Below are 14,664 nucleotides of genomic sequence, written 5' to 3' on the forward strand. Positions count from 1 at the left end.
TTCACTCACACATAATGAAATTCCTGCAGTCCGTCAACATCTTCCATACCAGCCAGCCCGAGTTTTTTAAGAAACCTATCCTGCTCTAAAACGATTTGAGCTCTAGCTTGGACACTAACATACGAAAGGATGCGCTGTTTTTATATTTTGAAAAGGATTTTGACAAAATTTCCCACCGAAGACTACTACATAAACTCTCACAACTGAACCTAAACCCACTAGTGATTGAATGGCTGCAAATGTTTTGACTAATTGCCAACAGTTCGTAGGGGCCAATAACCGCGCATCTTCCTTGTCCCCAGTCCTGTTTTACCGTACATTACTGTACTGTTTTAGGACCCTTACTATTTCTAATATACAATAATCATCTTCCCTAATAACCTGTCTTCTACCATTCGCTTGTTCGCCGACGACTGTGTTATATACAGACAAATAAAAACATCATGAACTAATTTAAACTTCAGTGAAAATTAAAACTTTAGAAACATGATGCACTAACTGGTTAATGCAACTAAATATAAACCAAACCACTCTAGTCTCATTTTATCGCGAGCATAATTTCACACAGAAAACTGTACTTAATGTGGTGACCAAATATTGCATGAAACTACATATAACTACTTAGGCATTTCATCTACTCAAGGTAATACCTGGAGGTCTCATATAAATAACACCACTAACAATGCTAACCGTGTGTTAGGTTATCTTAGAAAACTACGACTTGCTCCCCCTCACGTGTACGTACTTGAACTCTTGCTTTGTAACGTTCCTGCATGTGTTATGTATGGAATGTGGTGCCAGGATTGAGCTATCCCAATATTGTTCTCCCAGATTTAACGGCAATTTCGCAAAGGCTACGAAAACACCTGAAATAATTTTTTGTCTATAGCAGGGCTATCTACAAGCAGACAAACTGATTAGTCCCTGCAGACGAATGCAAGACGTCAGTATCGATGAATTCTTTTGAATTCTTGCACGATCTTAGGGACAAGAAGTATTTGATGCCCGAATACAGATATCTGGATATATGAAGATTTGACGCGGTTGTGGCCGTAAGTCAACAAGGGCGATGAGAGAAAGGATGAAGATAATTGCGCTCAGCTCTCCAGTCAGTGGAATTGCTTACGAACTTTGACGTAAAGACGTTGGCTCGTCTTATGTCCGGGCAAAAAGGAAACTGTCTGTCCGATACCTGTTATTCCAACGGAAAATGTAGCCTAACATCTCAGCAGCTTGCAAAGCGTCCAAAATGGCCTTATGCGTTATGTTGTTTTAGAGACCCTGGGTTTTCAAACTCGACGAGACTGTCAATTATTTCAAAATTTTGGGTGCTGAAAAATGTTACCAAATCAACCGCATTGTTGAGAAAGCAGAAGAGCGGTCACGCCGAAACCCAGACATAAATTGTGGATAGATTTGGCACTAGGCACCAGCAATTCCATGCGTGTTAGTAACATTATTTGCATGATGAGTGCAAATGGAATGTATGAGAAAAGACCAAATAGTGGTTTTCCTGATTACAGAAAATAATTGAAAATTGCTTCTTTTCCACGAAAAGAACCAGGAAAGGCAATGCGTTGATGGTGGCACCAAACACCTCCAGTTTCACATAAGTTAAGTTGACAAGAATCGATCGAGACTGTAATTGTTTGCGTTCCACATTAAAATGCTGAGGCGAACATCGTTCGTGAGAAAAAAAGACAAGCACAGTTTTTTTGATCCAACGTATGTGAAACTAATCTCATAAGAAGCTGAGATTAAGCATGCAGTTAGGGTCGTTTGCATGCATGCACTGACCACTTGGCTAATTCCTAATCACAAAATGTTTGTTCTTGCTACAAGGCACTGATTGTGCGAGAGATGTAAGCTACCACATATTATATGCAAGCCAGGCTGACATAGATGTAAAGTCGTGCCTAACTAAGCCGTACTAAGATGCTTACTTGTCTTAATGGTGTCGTGTCTGTTTCACTTCTCAAAGGTCGCTGTACGTTCAATTTTCTTCAGCTTCTTATTTATGAGAAGCTCAAATTAGCTGCTTGCCTACCAACGCGGCCATTTTATGTGGTCTTGGCACCTCATCATCATCAGCAGCCTGATTATACCTACTGCAGGGCGAAGGCCTCTCCCATATTTCTCCACTTAACCCGGTTCTGTGCTAGCTGCATCCACTTTACCCCTGCGAGCTTCTTAATCTCATCAGCCCACCTAACTTTCTGCCGCCCCCTGCTACGCTTTCCTTTCCTTGGAATCCAGTTTGTTACCCTCAGCGACCATCGGTTATCCTCTCTTCGCACTACACGTCCTGCCCATGTCCATTTATTCTTCTTAATTTCTACTATAATGTCGGTAACGTGAGTTATTTCGCTGACCAACTCTGCACGCTTTCTATCTCTTAACGTTACCCCTACCATTTTTCGTTCCATAGCCCTCTGGGTTGTCCTGAACTTAAGTAGAACTCTCTTGGTTAGCCTCCACGTTTCAGCCCCAGACAAGATGCAACTTTTGTATACTTTCCTCTTGAGCGATACCGGTAAGCTGCTAGTCATAATCTGCGAGTGCTTGTCAAATGCGCTCCCTCCCAATCTTATTCTTCTTGTTATTTCCTTTTCATGGTCCGGATCTGCGGTTACTACTTGTCCTAAGTAGACATATTCGCCTACTACTTCCAGTATTCGGCTACCTAATGTAAACTGCTGTTCCTTCCCGAGGCTGTTGAAGATTACCTTAGTCTTCTGCATATTGATTTTCAAGCCTACCTTTCTACTTTTCCTGTCTAGGTCATCAATCATTATTTGCAGTTTATCCCCCGAGTTGCTTAGCAAGGCAATGTCATCAGCAAATCGCAGATTACTGAGATATTCTCCATCTACCCTTATCCCTCACAGAACCCTAAGTCTAGTTTCTGCCCGTAAATGTTCGCTGATACCTGCAGCATAAAAAATGCACGCTTCTCGCTAAGGTGAAAGTATATTTTCATCGTGTATGTTAATCTGGAGGTTGCAGTGGAGTTGCCATAATGAAGCTACGTTGTTCGAACGTAATAGACAGGTTTGCGTTATTTGCCTTATTCATTCAGATTTTACCTACAAATCTGCCGGAACACTGACACGTAGAGTGATAGCAATATCAGGCCAAAGATCGCTCCAGGCGCAAATCATCATCTTAGCCCACCTGACTATAGCATAAGCGGGAGCGCTCCTCGCTGATCGCAACGCCAATCTAGCCGTTTGCCGTCTCTTTCTCACATCGCTAGACCAAGATTCTGCTCATGTCTCCTCGTTAGGGCCAAACAGCCCGTGTCCCCTGCTAAAAAGTTTTGGGCATTATTAACGAAACAGAAACACAACTAGATTGCGAGGCTCTTGCTTAGAACTACCGCATTCAGTGGCCCCGTCTACGCACAATTACAGAATAACATACTCTACAGCATGTATCTACATCACACCACCGTCTATTTTGAGATGCATGAAGCAAGGTGAATGCCTGCAGGCATATTTATTCAGCTTACCGTTTTCTGATTCCGCTTGTGCTGCTGAAGGTATGCTGTGCACCACAAATTAGTGCGCATGACGTCAATTGAATACCTCCTATATAAAAACCCCAGATAATCGAGGTTAGCCAACATGCACTACATGACTGCTTATCTTCGGGAGAGTGGCGCCTTTGGTATGAACACGTGACTCTCCAGACTTGTGTCTGCAAAAGTTCCCGATGGACGCCGTGCTGTTTATTTCTTCTGACTTTCTCTTGCACTGTGTAATGTTGGTAAACATATATGTATTCAGCTCTTTAGTTTGGATGATTTGCATTGCTTTTTGAGAACATTGTGTATGTGTTATAAGCGTTAGTGTGAATTCGTCTCTATTGTCTCTGCTGCGTTAAGTTTATTTTCTTCTTAACTCCGACTCTGACCCTTTTTCTGACTTGCTGAGCACCAAATGGCCACCTCCTTTTGTCACTACTGGTAGCTGGATTCTGGCCAAGTTTGTCATGCAAGTGAAGGGCATTTTCTTTGAGATCGAAACAGCTACTTTACACACTCTCAGAATGAATGGAAAAGTATGCGACAAAGAATTTAAACACATTATTAATGGCTGACAACTATTCTGACCACAATACCTGTGTTGCGACTCTTGTGCTTCACTAACAAAAGATTATGGTCATTACAAGTCATACAAAGGCCGAATATTTACCGTACCATCAAAGTACGAATATTTCTCAAATAGCGCTATCTTGATTGTCTGCTGTTGGCAAGTTCTTAAAAATGTCCAGTCACGATGAGAACACAGTTTAGCCTAACAACGGCGGGTACCTTTCTTTCGAAACACTTCAAGTATTAAATATCAATAAAGCAAACAAGCCGATATCTTAGCAGTATGCCGGATTTTAAGCAAGTTGAGGTTTTTAAATAATATCTGAGTATGAAGCGTGATTTATTAAAAACAATTTGACAAAGCTCTCTCTATATCATGTTTCGTCTATTCTTGGTCACTGTGAACAATACGTGGAACGCTGAGCCGCTGAACGCTACCCGAAAGCACTGATAATGCACATCCCTAAAAAACCCGAGAAGACAGCCGTTATACATGACCCATGGAAGTCTGCCTATACTTCCGGACTGTGAAGGGAAGTTTATGTAAAATAGCGGCTTCTGTAGCTATCGCATCTCATCAAACGCTTTGCACTGAGAAAAGAAAATATATAAACGTACATACTTTCACGTGCGGTCATTTGTCTGCGACTTCCTTTGAAACTTGTGAGCAGCACCAGAAGACCGATGACCGGCTCTGCATAAAGCATCGGATGTTCGCGCGATGAAAAGAAAGAAAAACTGGCTCATCTATAACTTTCCTAAGAACGGCGTGGGTGTACGCAGATCTGAACTATTTTTCAGCGCTGCGTTGTAAGCTTCATAGAAAAGAGTCGGGACAAAAAGACCACTCCTTACGGCATGCAAGAATTTGCTCTCAGCACATCTTTTACTTCAAAATGCTAAAAGTGAAAAGTCAAACATATATTGAATGATATCTATGCATTAAATGTATCAATGTTTAAGTCATGTGTGGAAACACAGCTGAGAATCTTTGGAGTGCATCCTCGAACATTGGAGGCTATAAACAAGAGATGAGTTGTATGTGAATTCTGGAGTATAGAAATGGTAATGTCTGGTCTAGAATCGAATATCTGAATTCCATGCACGCGAGCGTCTCTATTCACATTTTCACCGCTAGTTCATTAAATGAGAGCGCTGTTTTGTTTACCTGCCTGATAAACAATCCATATTGAGGATACCGAAAGGCTTTGAGAAAAGTGGACGGTTGTTTTTAGGAATAGTGGTTGTCTGGAGCTTCGACGCACTGAACGTTTTTTAGAATAATGCAGACGAGAAATGCAACCGTTGCGTGTCTGCCTAAAGACGCGAGCCACGATTGAGAATCTTATAGTAGCTAGCTTCAATGAAGTTTTGTTAAAGATATACCTGTTTACAATGCCGGAAGTTTTAGCGTGAACTCGGCTGATGGTATATGAGCACACGGCTTGCTCCACGAATAAAACTTGTGATATTTAAAATATCTTTGCTTTCTTTGCTATCTTCACGATAAGCAATGCAACGCAAAAACCAAGGAGACAGAAAGAGAAGCAAAAGTGTTCAGTTGCCTTCCTCCGTAAGTTAACATCGGTAATGCAATAATATACCCTGAAGCGAACACCGCAAAACGCATTATCCTGTGTTGAGGCACAACCATTTTAGTTTAGTTAGCATTTTACATATTGCTACTCGCTTCTCATTATAATGGTGATAGAATATAATGCAGGCCCCGGTACTGAGGACTCAAGTAAAGGTGAAAAAATTCAGTCATGCTGACTTTCGCATGTAGGTGATTGTCTATCTTGCTGCATGCTTAGCACAGGATCGCGAATTGCCAACGATAACTGTTTCCGTAAAGCACTGGCTACTTTCGACAGCCTGTCGCAAATGAGAAAACCTTATATCATGCAAAAAAAAAGCATGCTGATAAACTATGGATGATTTCCTCATATGCTGAATTGCATTTATCTGTTACGCTGGTTATTATTTAATTATTTATTTAGAAATGCCTACTGCATTTCTCGCTGGTTCTTTGAAAGCCAGAATAAATGCAAACAACCTTGCAAAACTCAGCATTATCGTTTCGATGACCAACCGGTGACAACTTACGGAATCAACTAGTGAAAAAAAATTGAAGGCTTGTTATCTACGATAAAAGTGCATTTAAAATTTATATATCACTTTAATAAAAACTGTTGGCGTTATAGGCTATAATATTCCGGTATAAAAGCTTTTATGTCAAAGTTATCGTCACGATTCAGATCAACGTAATCAACAGGCGTCGTCAATAGCCGAATTTACATTTAACTTTAGCCGCGTTGTTGCCTATATACTTACACTCGCACGTACTTAGTCAGCAAAACTTGCACTTCGTTTTTTTCATTTATTAAAGCCAGAAAGGCCGTAAGGCGGCGTCAAGGACATTGTAAAACGGCCGATCAATACGAGTTCAGGAAACAAAATAAAAACTACAAGCAAGAACAAAGTATATAAGAGCAGCCTAGTTAGCAATGTCAGATAGAATATTCCAGATAACCCTTTTGTTTAGTTCGGAAAGTTTAGAGATTTTTGCATAAAACATTATCTTCCGTAAAGCATTACAACGTTTTATTAGAAATCCAATAAAATGACTTATTCATTGCTTAAGTGAGGCCAAAAACCAGAACTGTCAGTTGACTGAAGTTAAGGTGACCAGAAATTTTCGAAGGCGGTTACAGGAGAGGGTGCCGGTTGTGAGGGTCGTAAAATAAAAAAAAAGGAGGCAGAGGAGTGATACCATGCAGCGTAATTGAATACTCGGGAGGGAAAGAGCATGTTTTAGTGATGTGATGCTAGTGTCACGCGATTCCTGCGACATGAGAACTCGCATGGCAAACTTAACTTTATCAACAGGGTCACTGGTATCTATAATCAACAGATGCAAAAAAAACATACTGTTACGTGCGAGTTTTTATTGGTAGAAGGACAACGTCGGAAACCAGCTGAGTTCTTTTGCGGGTCCCAGCACGAGCCGCTTCTTCGTCATCCTCATCTTCCCCTGCCTTTATTTCTGAGCGTTCCACTTTCCCTTATGCAACCGAATCCCGCTAGGTGAATTGAACAGCATCGCGTGATCGGTAGGGCTTTAAAAGAAAAACGTGCGCGAATTCACTTTTCCCAGAACGACGAGTCGCTTGTGGTGAGGTACGCGGTACGATAATTGAGCTCGCTAAATTCAGCAAGGACGAAAAATGATCAATTGTAGTACCACAGCGGCTTTTGTGACAGACCACGCTTGCTTACGGGCCACCACAGCAAGGCCAAGTATAGTGACGGTGGTGGGCATCGTACCATGCGTTCGAGCTATCCTGATAGGCTAAGATGCGAAGGCCGGCAAGCAGGCGGGCTTCTTCGGCAAAGCAGATTGTCTCGGCAACTTGGAGATTTTTATCATTATTGGCAGAAAACGGAAGGATGGTCCAAGGTGTATCAGGAAGAATGGGCTAAATCCAGTGGTCTCATTAAGGGTGGTAATAAAAGCGTAGGTAATAAACACTATTACGTTCTCCCAGTTATTTTGATTTGCATCGACGTACATGGAGAGCATGTTAGTGATCGTACGGTTGGAGCGTTTCCTTCGACCATTGGTTTGGGGATGATAAAGCATTGGATGGCGAAAACGAAAAGCACCTAAACGGAATATCTCCCCCACGTCGTCGGCGGTAAACTGGCGACAATGGAGGCTAATAATACCTCGTGGTGCTCGATGGCGGAGAACTATTGCCCGTAGCGCAAAACAGGAGACTAGATACTCGTTGGCGGCCATCTTACGAATTCAAGAGAGGTAGTCCACGTTAACAACGATCCGATGGTTCCTGCATCATAGGATAGCGGAAGGGGGCCAAGGAGATCAATGCCCATTTGCTCAAATAGTGCACAGGATGGTGTGACGAGGAGAAGTTTTCCCGCTGCCACGGTTGGGGGAGGTTTGTAGCGTTGACGCTCGGTGCAACTGGCGGTCTGCCGCTCTGTAGATTCTCGAATTTTCGGCCGATATATGAGCGTTTCTAGGAGCGATGGAGCGTCCTCGCAGTTCCAATCAGGCCGGAACTAAGGTCGTTGGCCTATAAAATAGGATGGCATGGGTTCTTCGGAACCACCAGGGGAAGCGGGGGCACGTAGAAGAATAGTTTTTCTTGCAGAGCAGGCGATCACACACACAGAACAGGTGTGCACCTGATCGAACTTGAGCCGCTGCGAAAAGCGGTTCAAGGCAGGATCCCTTTGCCTTTCTTCAATAAAGGTGCCGATGTCAGGAAAAGCCGATTACACAGATACGACGCAGTTATTTGAATCATTGGCCTCAGACTCCGTCGTAGGAAGGGGCAGGCGCGAAAGACAGTTTTCGTCAGCGTGCTTATGACGATGCAGTGTTGAATGTGACTGTGAAGTCATACTCTTGTAGCTGCAGGGCCCATCGTACAAGGCAGCCACGCGGGACCTTGAGGTGAACTAATTACGAAGGCATGGTGATCCGTGAAAATGGTAAAAGGGCATCTATAAAGATACGAGTGAAAGCATTGTGTGGCGAAAACGACAGCGAGGCATTCCTGCTCAGTGTAAGCATAATTCCTCCGTGTGCTGTGCGACGTTGTTGTTGTGGCTGTAGTAACAAGGAAACGAAAATGCACGGGCCTGCTACTCGTGATGCTGGTGAAAACGTTTATTGCATATTTTGAGGTTTGACGCGGAGCCTTAAGGGCCTCGGCCTTAAAATACTGGGTGGAGACCCTAGTCAGGGACCCCATTGGCGGTTGCTGCCGCCCGCGCACGCCGCGTTAAGGCCCTTTGGGCCTGTAGGTCGCAGCAGCCGAGCAGGGTCGCCTCCCAGTCCTCCCGGGGAGGGTTAGGAATGGGGGATGTGTGGGATGGGTTTCGTTGGCAGGCCCATAACCTGTGGTGTCAGCCACCTCCCCACAGTACTGGCACTGGCCAGTGAATTGGGAGTCAAAATGTCTAAGTACTGCCGGGCACAGCACGGTGTTAGTGAAGAGGCGCAGGAAGAGGCAGGAAAAGTCTCTCGTTCGCTTTTCCTAACCATTTGCAGGGGCTAGGGTATTTGTGATGAGACTTTTGATAAAAAATTACAAGATCTTTGAATGTGTAGGCCGGATTAGAATCGATGTCCTCAGCCGATTCCAGTCCCGAGAAAAGTGCCCGGAGGGAAAGCACGCGGGCGGCTGAGTCAGCTGCCTCGTTCCCTGAGAGACCCTGGTGGCTAGGAGCCCAGACGAGATATCGGCACGCGGGGTCCTTGTCCGGACAGCAATTTTGAAATATTCTTTAGGCTAATGGGGTGGTCCACCTTTGGGCGACGTTCCGACAAGCCTCCCGTGAGTCGGTTATGATTAGAAGTGTGGTCTGAGGCGGCGAATGCAGTGGCTACCACTTCTGCGTGTGTTATAGATTTGGCCTTGAATGTACGGCCATCGACTGTGTTTCCGTTGTGAACGACTGCGGCCCTATACCAGCCCCCCGGATGGGGGCCGGAGGCATCCACGTAGAACATACTTGATTTGTTGCTATAATGGCGGGCCAAGGCTTCCGCCCGCGCCAGGCGCCGGCCATTATGGTCTTCTCGTGACATGTTGGCAGGGAGAGGCCGCACTCTGAGGGCGTGTCTCCAGAGTTCGAGGATGCGGAGCCTCTCCTCTGTGAACTGTTTATGTTGAATGCCCAGCCGGGCAAGAAGGCGGCGACCCGACACTGTCTGTGTGAGGCGGGTATATTGGTTCATGAAATGTGCTTCCCGAAGCTCCCAGAAAATGTTCACCACCCCTAGGGCCATGAGCCGACTGTTAGAGGTGAAGACTAGGAGGTCGAGGGCACGTTTCATGATTTTTCGGAGCATCACATCGAGGGTATCCTCCTCGTGCATCCGAAAATGGAGGTAAGGAGTCGAATACAGAATTTGACTGGTTACGAAGGCGTTTTCCAGCTGCAAGGCATTCTTACTTCGAACCCCCCGCGTTTGTTAGACACCCGGCGGACCATACGGCCCACCTATCCCCCCCCCCCCCCTGGCGGAGCTTGGCTAGTGTTGTGTCAGGGCGTCTTTGGTGATGGGTGAAGGGACCGAGTACCCTGATCTCTTTTGATTCATGAATTCGACCGCGCGCAAGCGAGAGCATGATTTGTGTACTGCATCTGAGAGAGGGGCGGAGATGCACAAACTGTGATTTCTAGGGGGAACATTGAAGACCCCAGCACCGGGCATAGCGGTCCACTATGCTCGCCGCTGTTTGCAGGCAGGTTTCAATGTCGCCCACACTGCCCTGCGTTGCCCATAGGGTGATGTCGTCGGCGTAAAGCGCGTGCTGCACGCCTTCGAACTCAGCCAGCTCAGCCGGCAGACGCATCATGTATATGTTAAAAAGCTGCGGGGAGAGAATGGCACCCTGAGGTTTGCCCCGCGTGCCGAGCATGAATGGTCCGTGCTCCTAGTCCTGTATTTTGATGTAGGATTGTCGGTCTGTAAGGAATTGTCTTATATAATTGAAAGTATTGCTGCCACAGTGTGCTTCACTTAGATGGGTCAGTATGACTTCGTGTGTGATGTTATCGAAAGCGCCTTTTAGGTCTAGGGTGAGTACAACCCAGTCATTGTTGAGGCGTTCGAATGGGTTGAGAATTTTTCTGTTAAGTTGGAGAAGACATTCTGTGCGGATCTGTGTGGGCGAAATCCGAACATGGTGTTCGAAAAAGTGTGCCTGTGTTCAAGATACTCGGATAGCCGATCGCGCACCATAGTCTCAATTAGTTTGCCCACACAGGTAGTGAGAGAGATGGGGCGGAGGTTATCCGTGTCTGTTGGTTTGCCAGCTTTCGGGATGAAAGTCACAAGTGCCGTTTTCCAATCGATGGGTAAGGGGGTTTCCACTGTCCGGATGGCGTTAATGTATTAGAGTAGACACGGGTACGTCAAGTCAGGCAGGTTCGCCAAAAGCTTGCCGGTGACCTTGTCCCGACCAGGCGCTGTGCCTCCCTTCGTTTTGTCTAGACTGGCCCGAAGATCGTGAAGCTGGAAAGGTTTGTCCAGCCCCGAGTTCTCCTTGCCTGCGTAGTAGTAGACCGATCCTCGGGGGTCTTGAGCTGTGCACAAGTAGCGGTCCCGGAGCGATTGTGCCAACTGCATAGTGTTGCCTTTAAGGGGATGGATTGCTCGGTGTAAATGTTTTTGGGTTTCGGTGCCGGTCTGCGTTGGATTGATGAGAGCTCGGATGAGCCTCCATGTATTACGGGTAGACATTTGTCGGGCCGCTGTATTGCAACGATCCACTCAGTTCGAGTCTGCGAGCTGGGCCGCGTACTCGGCAGCTGGGTGAATGATATCTGCAATAAGTTCTTTAGGTTGCGGTTGTGTTTTTGGCGACGCCAGCGGCGTGTAAGGCTGCGGCGAGCTTCCCAGAGCTGAATGAGGTGATTATCCACGTCCGTTATTGCCTCTGTGAGTTGGATCTACGTTTCATGTGTGCGAAGGTGTGACATCTGTGACCGGGACAGTTGGTGTACCCTTGCTCTGCTATGACAGTGTTGGTAGCGCGGGAAAATTTTGTCGGAAGGTAGTCCGATTAGGGCTGTGGGCTTGTGTGGTAGGACGCTTGAGGGGGCGCGTGTAGATCGTGGTATTAAGAAAGCAGTGGTCGCTTCCGAGGGTTTCGTCGGTGTTAACCCAGTCTGCGTGTCGTATGTTCCGAGTGAAGGTAAGATCCGGACACGTGTCCCGCGTCACGGAGTTACCTACGCGTGTTGAGTAAACAGGGTCGGTGTGAAGAGTGAGGCCTAGTGTGGACACAAAGTCCGCCAGTTTGCGTCCTCGCACCTCCTCTTTATGGTACCCCCTCAGCTGACTGGGGGCATTAAAGTCATCCAATATACGGAGTGGGTCTAGACGCGCTGTCTGCAGCGCGCGGCTAAAGATGTTTGCGATCGTCACTCGCTATAGTTTGTGGAAGCAGTATATGTTCAGTATGTGCATGGGAGGATCTGAGCAGCGGAGGGGTAAGATCGTCACCATGGCATGCGAATAGAGAAGTGTTAGGTCTAGATCCACTTCTGTGGCCGGGTATGATTTGTGTACGAACAGACAGGACAAGGGGTGTCGCTAGAACATCGTGTAGTTTGTTAATTTGGCCGCCGCTCCTGGCTCCTGGAGGGCGACCACGCTGGGCAAAGTTTCAAATGCTTCTATGTAGAGGCGTAGACTCGCGCGTGTTTGGCGGTTCCTGAAGCCCCTACAGTTCCATTGCGTTACCAATAGTGATTGACATGATTTAGGGGGGAGAGACTGCTTGTGAGGCTGTCCCGTCATGAGTGATATTTAGTGAGACTGGTACTTACGACGCCCGCAGCTGGCACCTGAAGTAGGTGCGGGGATGGAGTCCCCGTTATCCGAATCTGCAATTTCGGGAGTATTTTGTGAGACGAGACATATGTTTAAGGTTCACTGCTCGACGGCCTGTTTTTGTGAGACGGGACATGCTTTTAAGGTTCCCATCCCGACGGCTCGTTCTGTGATGATTCTGCATATATTTAGAGACAGTTTCAGAAACCATTGACGAACATTTGGCTGCGACGCGGTCCATGGCGGCCTCCACCATGCTTTGCAGTTGGGAGGCGAGACGCGCCTCTATAGCAGCCATAGCTGCCGCGAACACGGCTGGCAGCTCCGGCTCACTCTCCATGGAATCTGAGCTCTGGGGACTCGACGCGGCTGTGAGTTTAGCTTCCAAATTTCGAATTTTAGCGAGCAATTGCTCGTTCTGTGTCCTTAGCAGCTCGATTTGGTTGCGGCCGGGGACCGCGGGAGGGAAGGAAGGTGAGGAGGGGATAGGAGAGGAGACAACCCCTGCCCAGCTGCTCACTTGCTTAAGTTGCGGCGCGGAGGCATGTTCGACGGCAGCGCCATCTGTCTGAAGCAAGGAGGTTGTCTGAAGGGCCGGAAAATGTCTGTCATTCTTGCCGCTTGGAGGCGGTGGGGGCGCATTCTGCTTGTCTTTCGATGACATCAGGTCACGGGAGGAAAAATTGTTGACGTCACTGTCACGTGAGCCGGCGGCGCGGTTGCCGCGTTCCGCGCTGTCATTGGCTCCACGAGTGGCGTGACCCGACTTTTTGCCAGGTGTGTCCATTTTCAAGGCGCCACGTTGCCGAGGCTTGGTTCTGGGCATCCGAAGTCTTCGGAATTTTGCCGTGCAATCCTGTGAGCCCGTGGGGTGGGCCAAGCCGTAGATTACACACGACGGTTTACATTCATGTGGAGCTGGACCTTCTGGAGTAAGCGCCACACATTGGCCACACAGGCCGCAATTTGAGGGGTTCGAGGCAGGACACGTGTCTGCCCAATGCCCGATAGTACCGCACCTCACACACGCCGGCACAGTGCGCTGGTATTCACGCATGACAGCCAATTCGGAATTGTAATGCACAAAACACGGCACCACCTTCCCCACAAAAGTGAGAACCGCGACGTTCGTCTTTCCCAGCTTGCGTACTTCTGCGAGCTCGCCAGCCCTTCACTGCACTCTCTCTTTCAGGGTGTTGCTTGTCTCCTGATTCGCCACAGAGATCACACCTCGGCAGATTTCGCCGGTTTGTTTCAAATGTCCACGCATAGGAAGGGGTCCCTTGTCGGTATCCAAGTTGAAGTCGCGAATTAGGCGGTCCGCAGTGGGTGGATCCTGGGTTCCCACTACTACAAGATTTTGGTCCCATGCCGGGATGATGTTCAGCGTGGCTGCTGCCTGCTTGCAAAGGTAGGTAGTGAGCGCCGCTTCCAGTTCGCCATGTTGGAACACACTCCGCAAGTTCGCCGTGACGCGGGGCTTGAGGATTACAACAATGTCTTGGGGGTGCGGGTGTGGCATGAGTCTTGGACACCATTGCATGCCTGCTGCAGTTTTCGGTTGGTCAGCAGTTTGGACAGGACGGACGTGCGGCTGCGCGCCAGCGTCCTTGTTGGCATGAGGTCGGATGGCCACTGACGTGTCGGCCGCCATCTTGCGCCCACTTCTGGACTGAAAGCGGCGTTGTACAAGTTTGAAAAGGTTTTCGTTCTCAAGGGGCTGTGAGACTGAAGAACCAGTATCTTGGACCGTCGAAATGGTGGACCATGACATTTCGGACGGATCATAGCCGCGTTGCAAGGTAGAAGTCATATTGGAGAAAGGGGTGAGCAACCCAGCGGCGCGGAGCGGCGCAGCCGTTAGGCTTAGCGCCGCTGCCGCGATGAGCGGGCGAAACAGCCCCAATTCGGTGAAATTGGGGCCCACTAGGATACAACTGGTGGCTCCAGATGTCGGGTCACTTGCGTGACGCAGTTGCTCTGATTCCTTGAAGGGTCGAGTTGCTGTGCCACAATCACAAGCGAAAAATCACGGAGCCGATTCACCATGCGTCTGCTTGCGAGAAGCAACGCGTTCCATCCCCTCTGTAGCTGAGCCACCTCCACTGCCTGACTGATTTATTTATAGGGAGGGAAAGGCGCGGTAACTGTCTCACTTGTTTCCTGTGGACCCCCCCAACCGCGCCGT

The sequence above is a fragment of the Amblyomma maculatum genome, chromosome 6 (genome assembly GCF_055883805.1).
Source record: "Amblyomma maculatum isolate TAMU_Amacu chromosome 6, ASM5588380v1, whole genome shotgun sequence".
In the NCBI taxonomy this organism is placed as follows: domain Eukaryota; kingdom Metazoa; phylum Arthropoda; class Arachnida; order Ixodida; family Ixodidae; genus Amblyomma; species Amblyomma maculatum.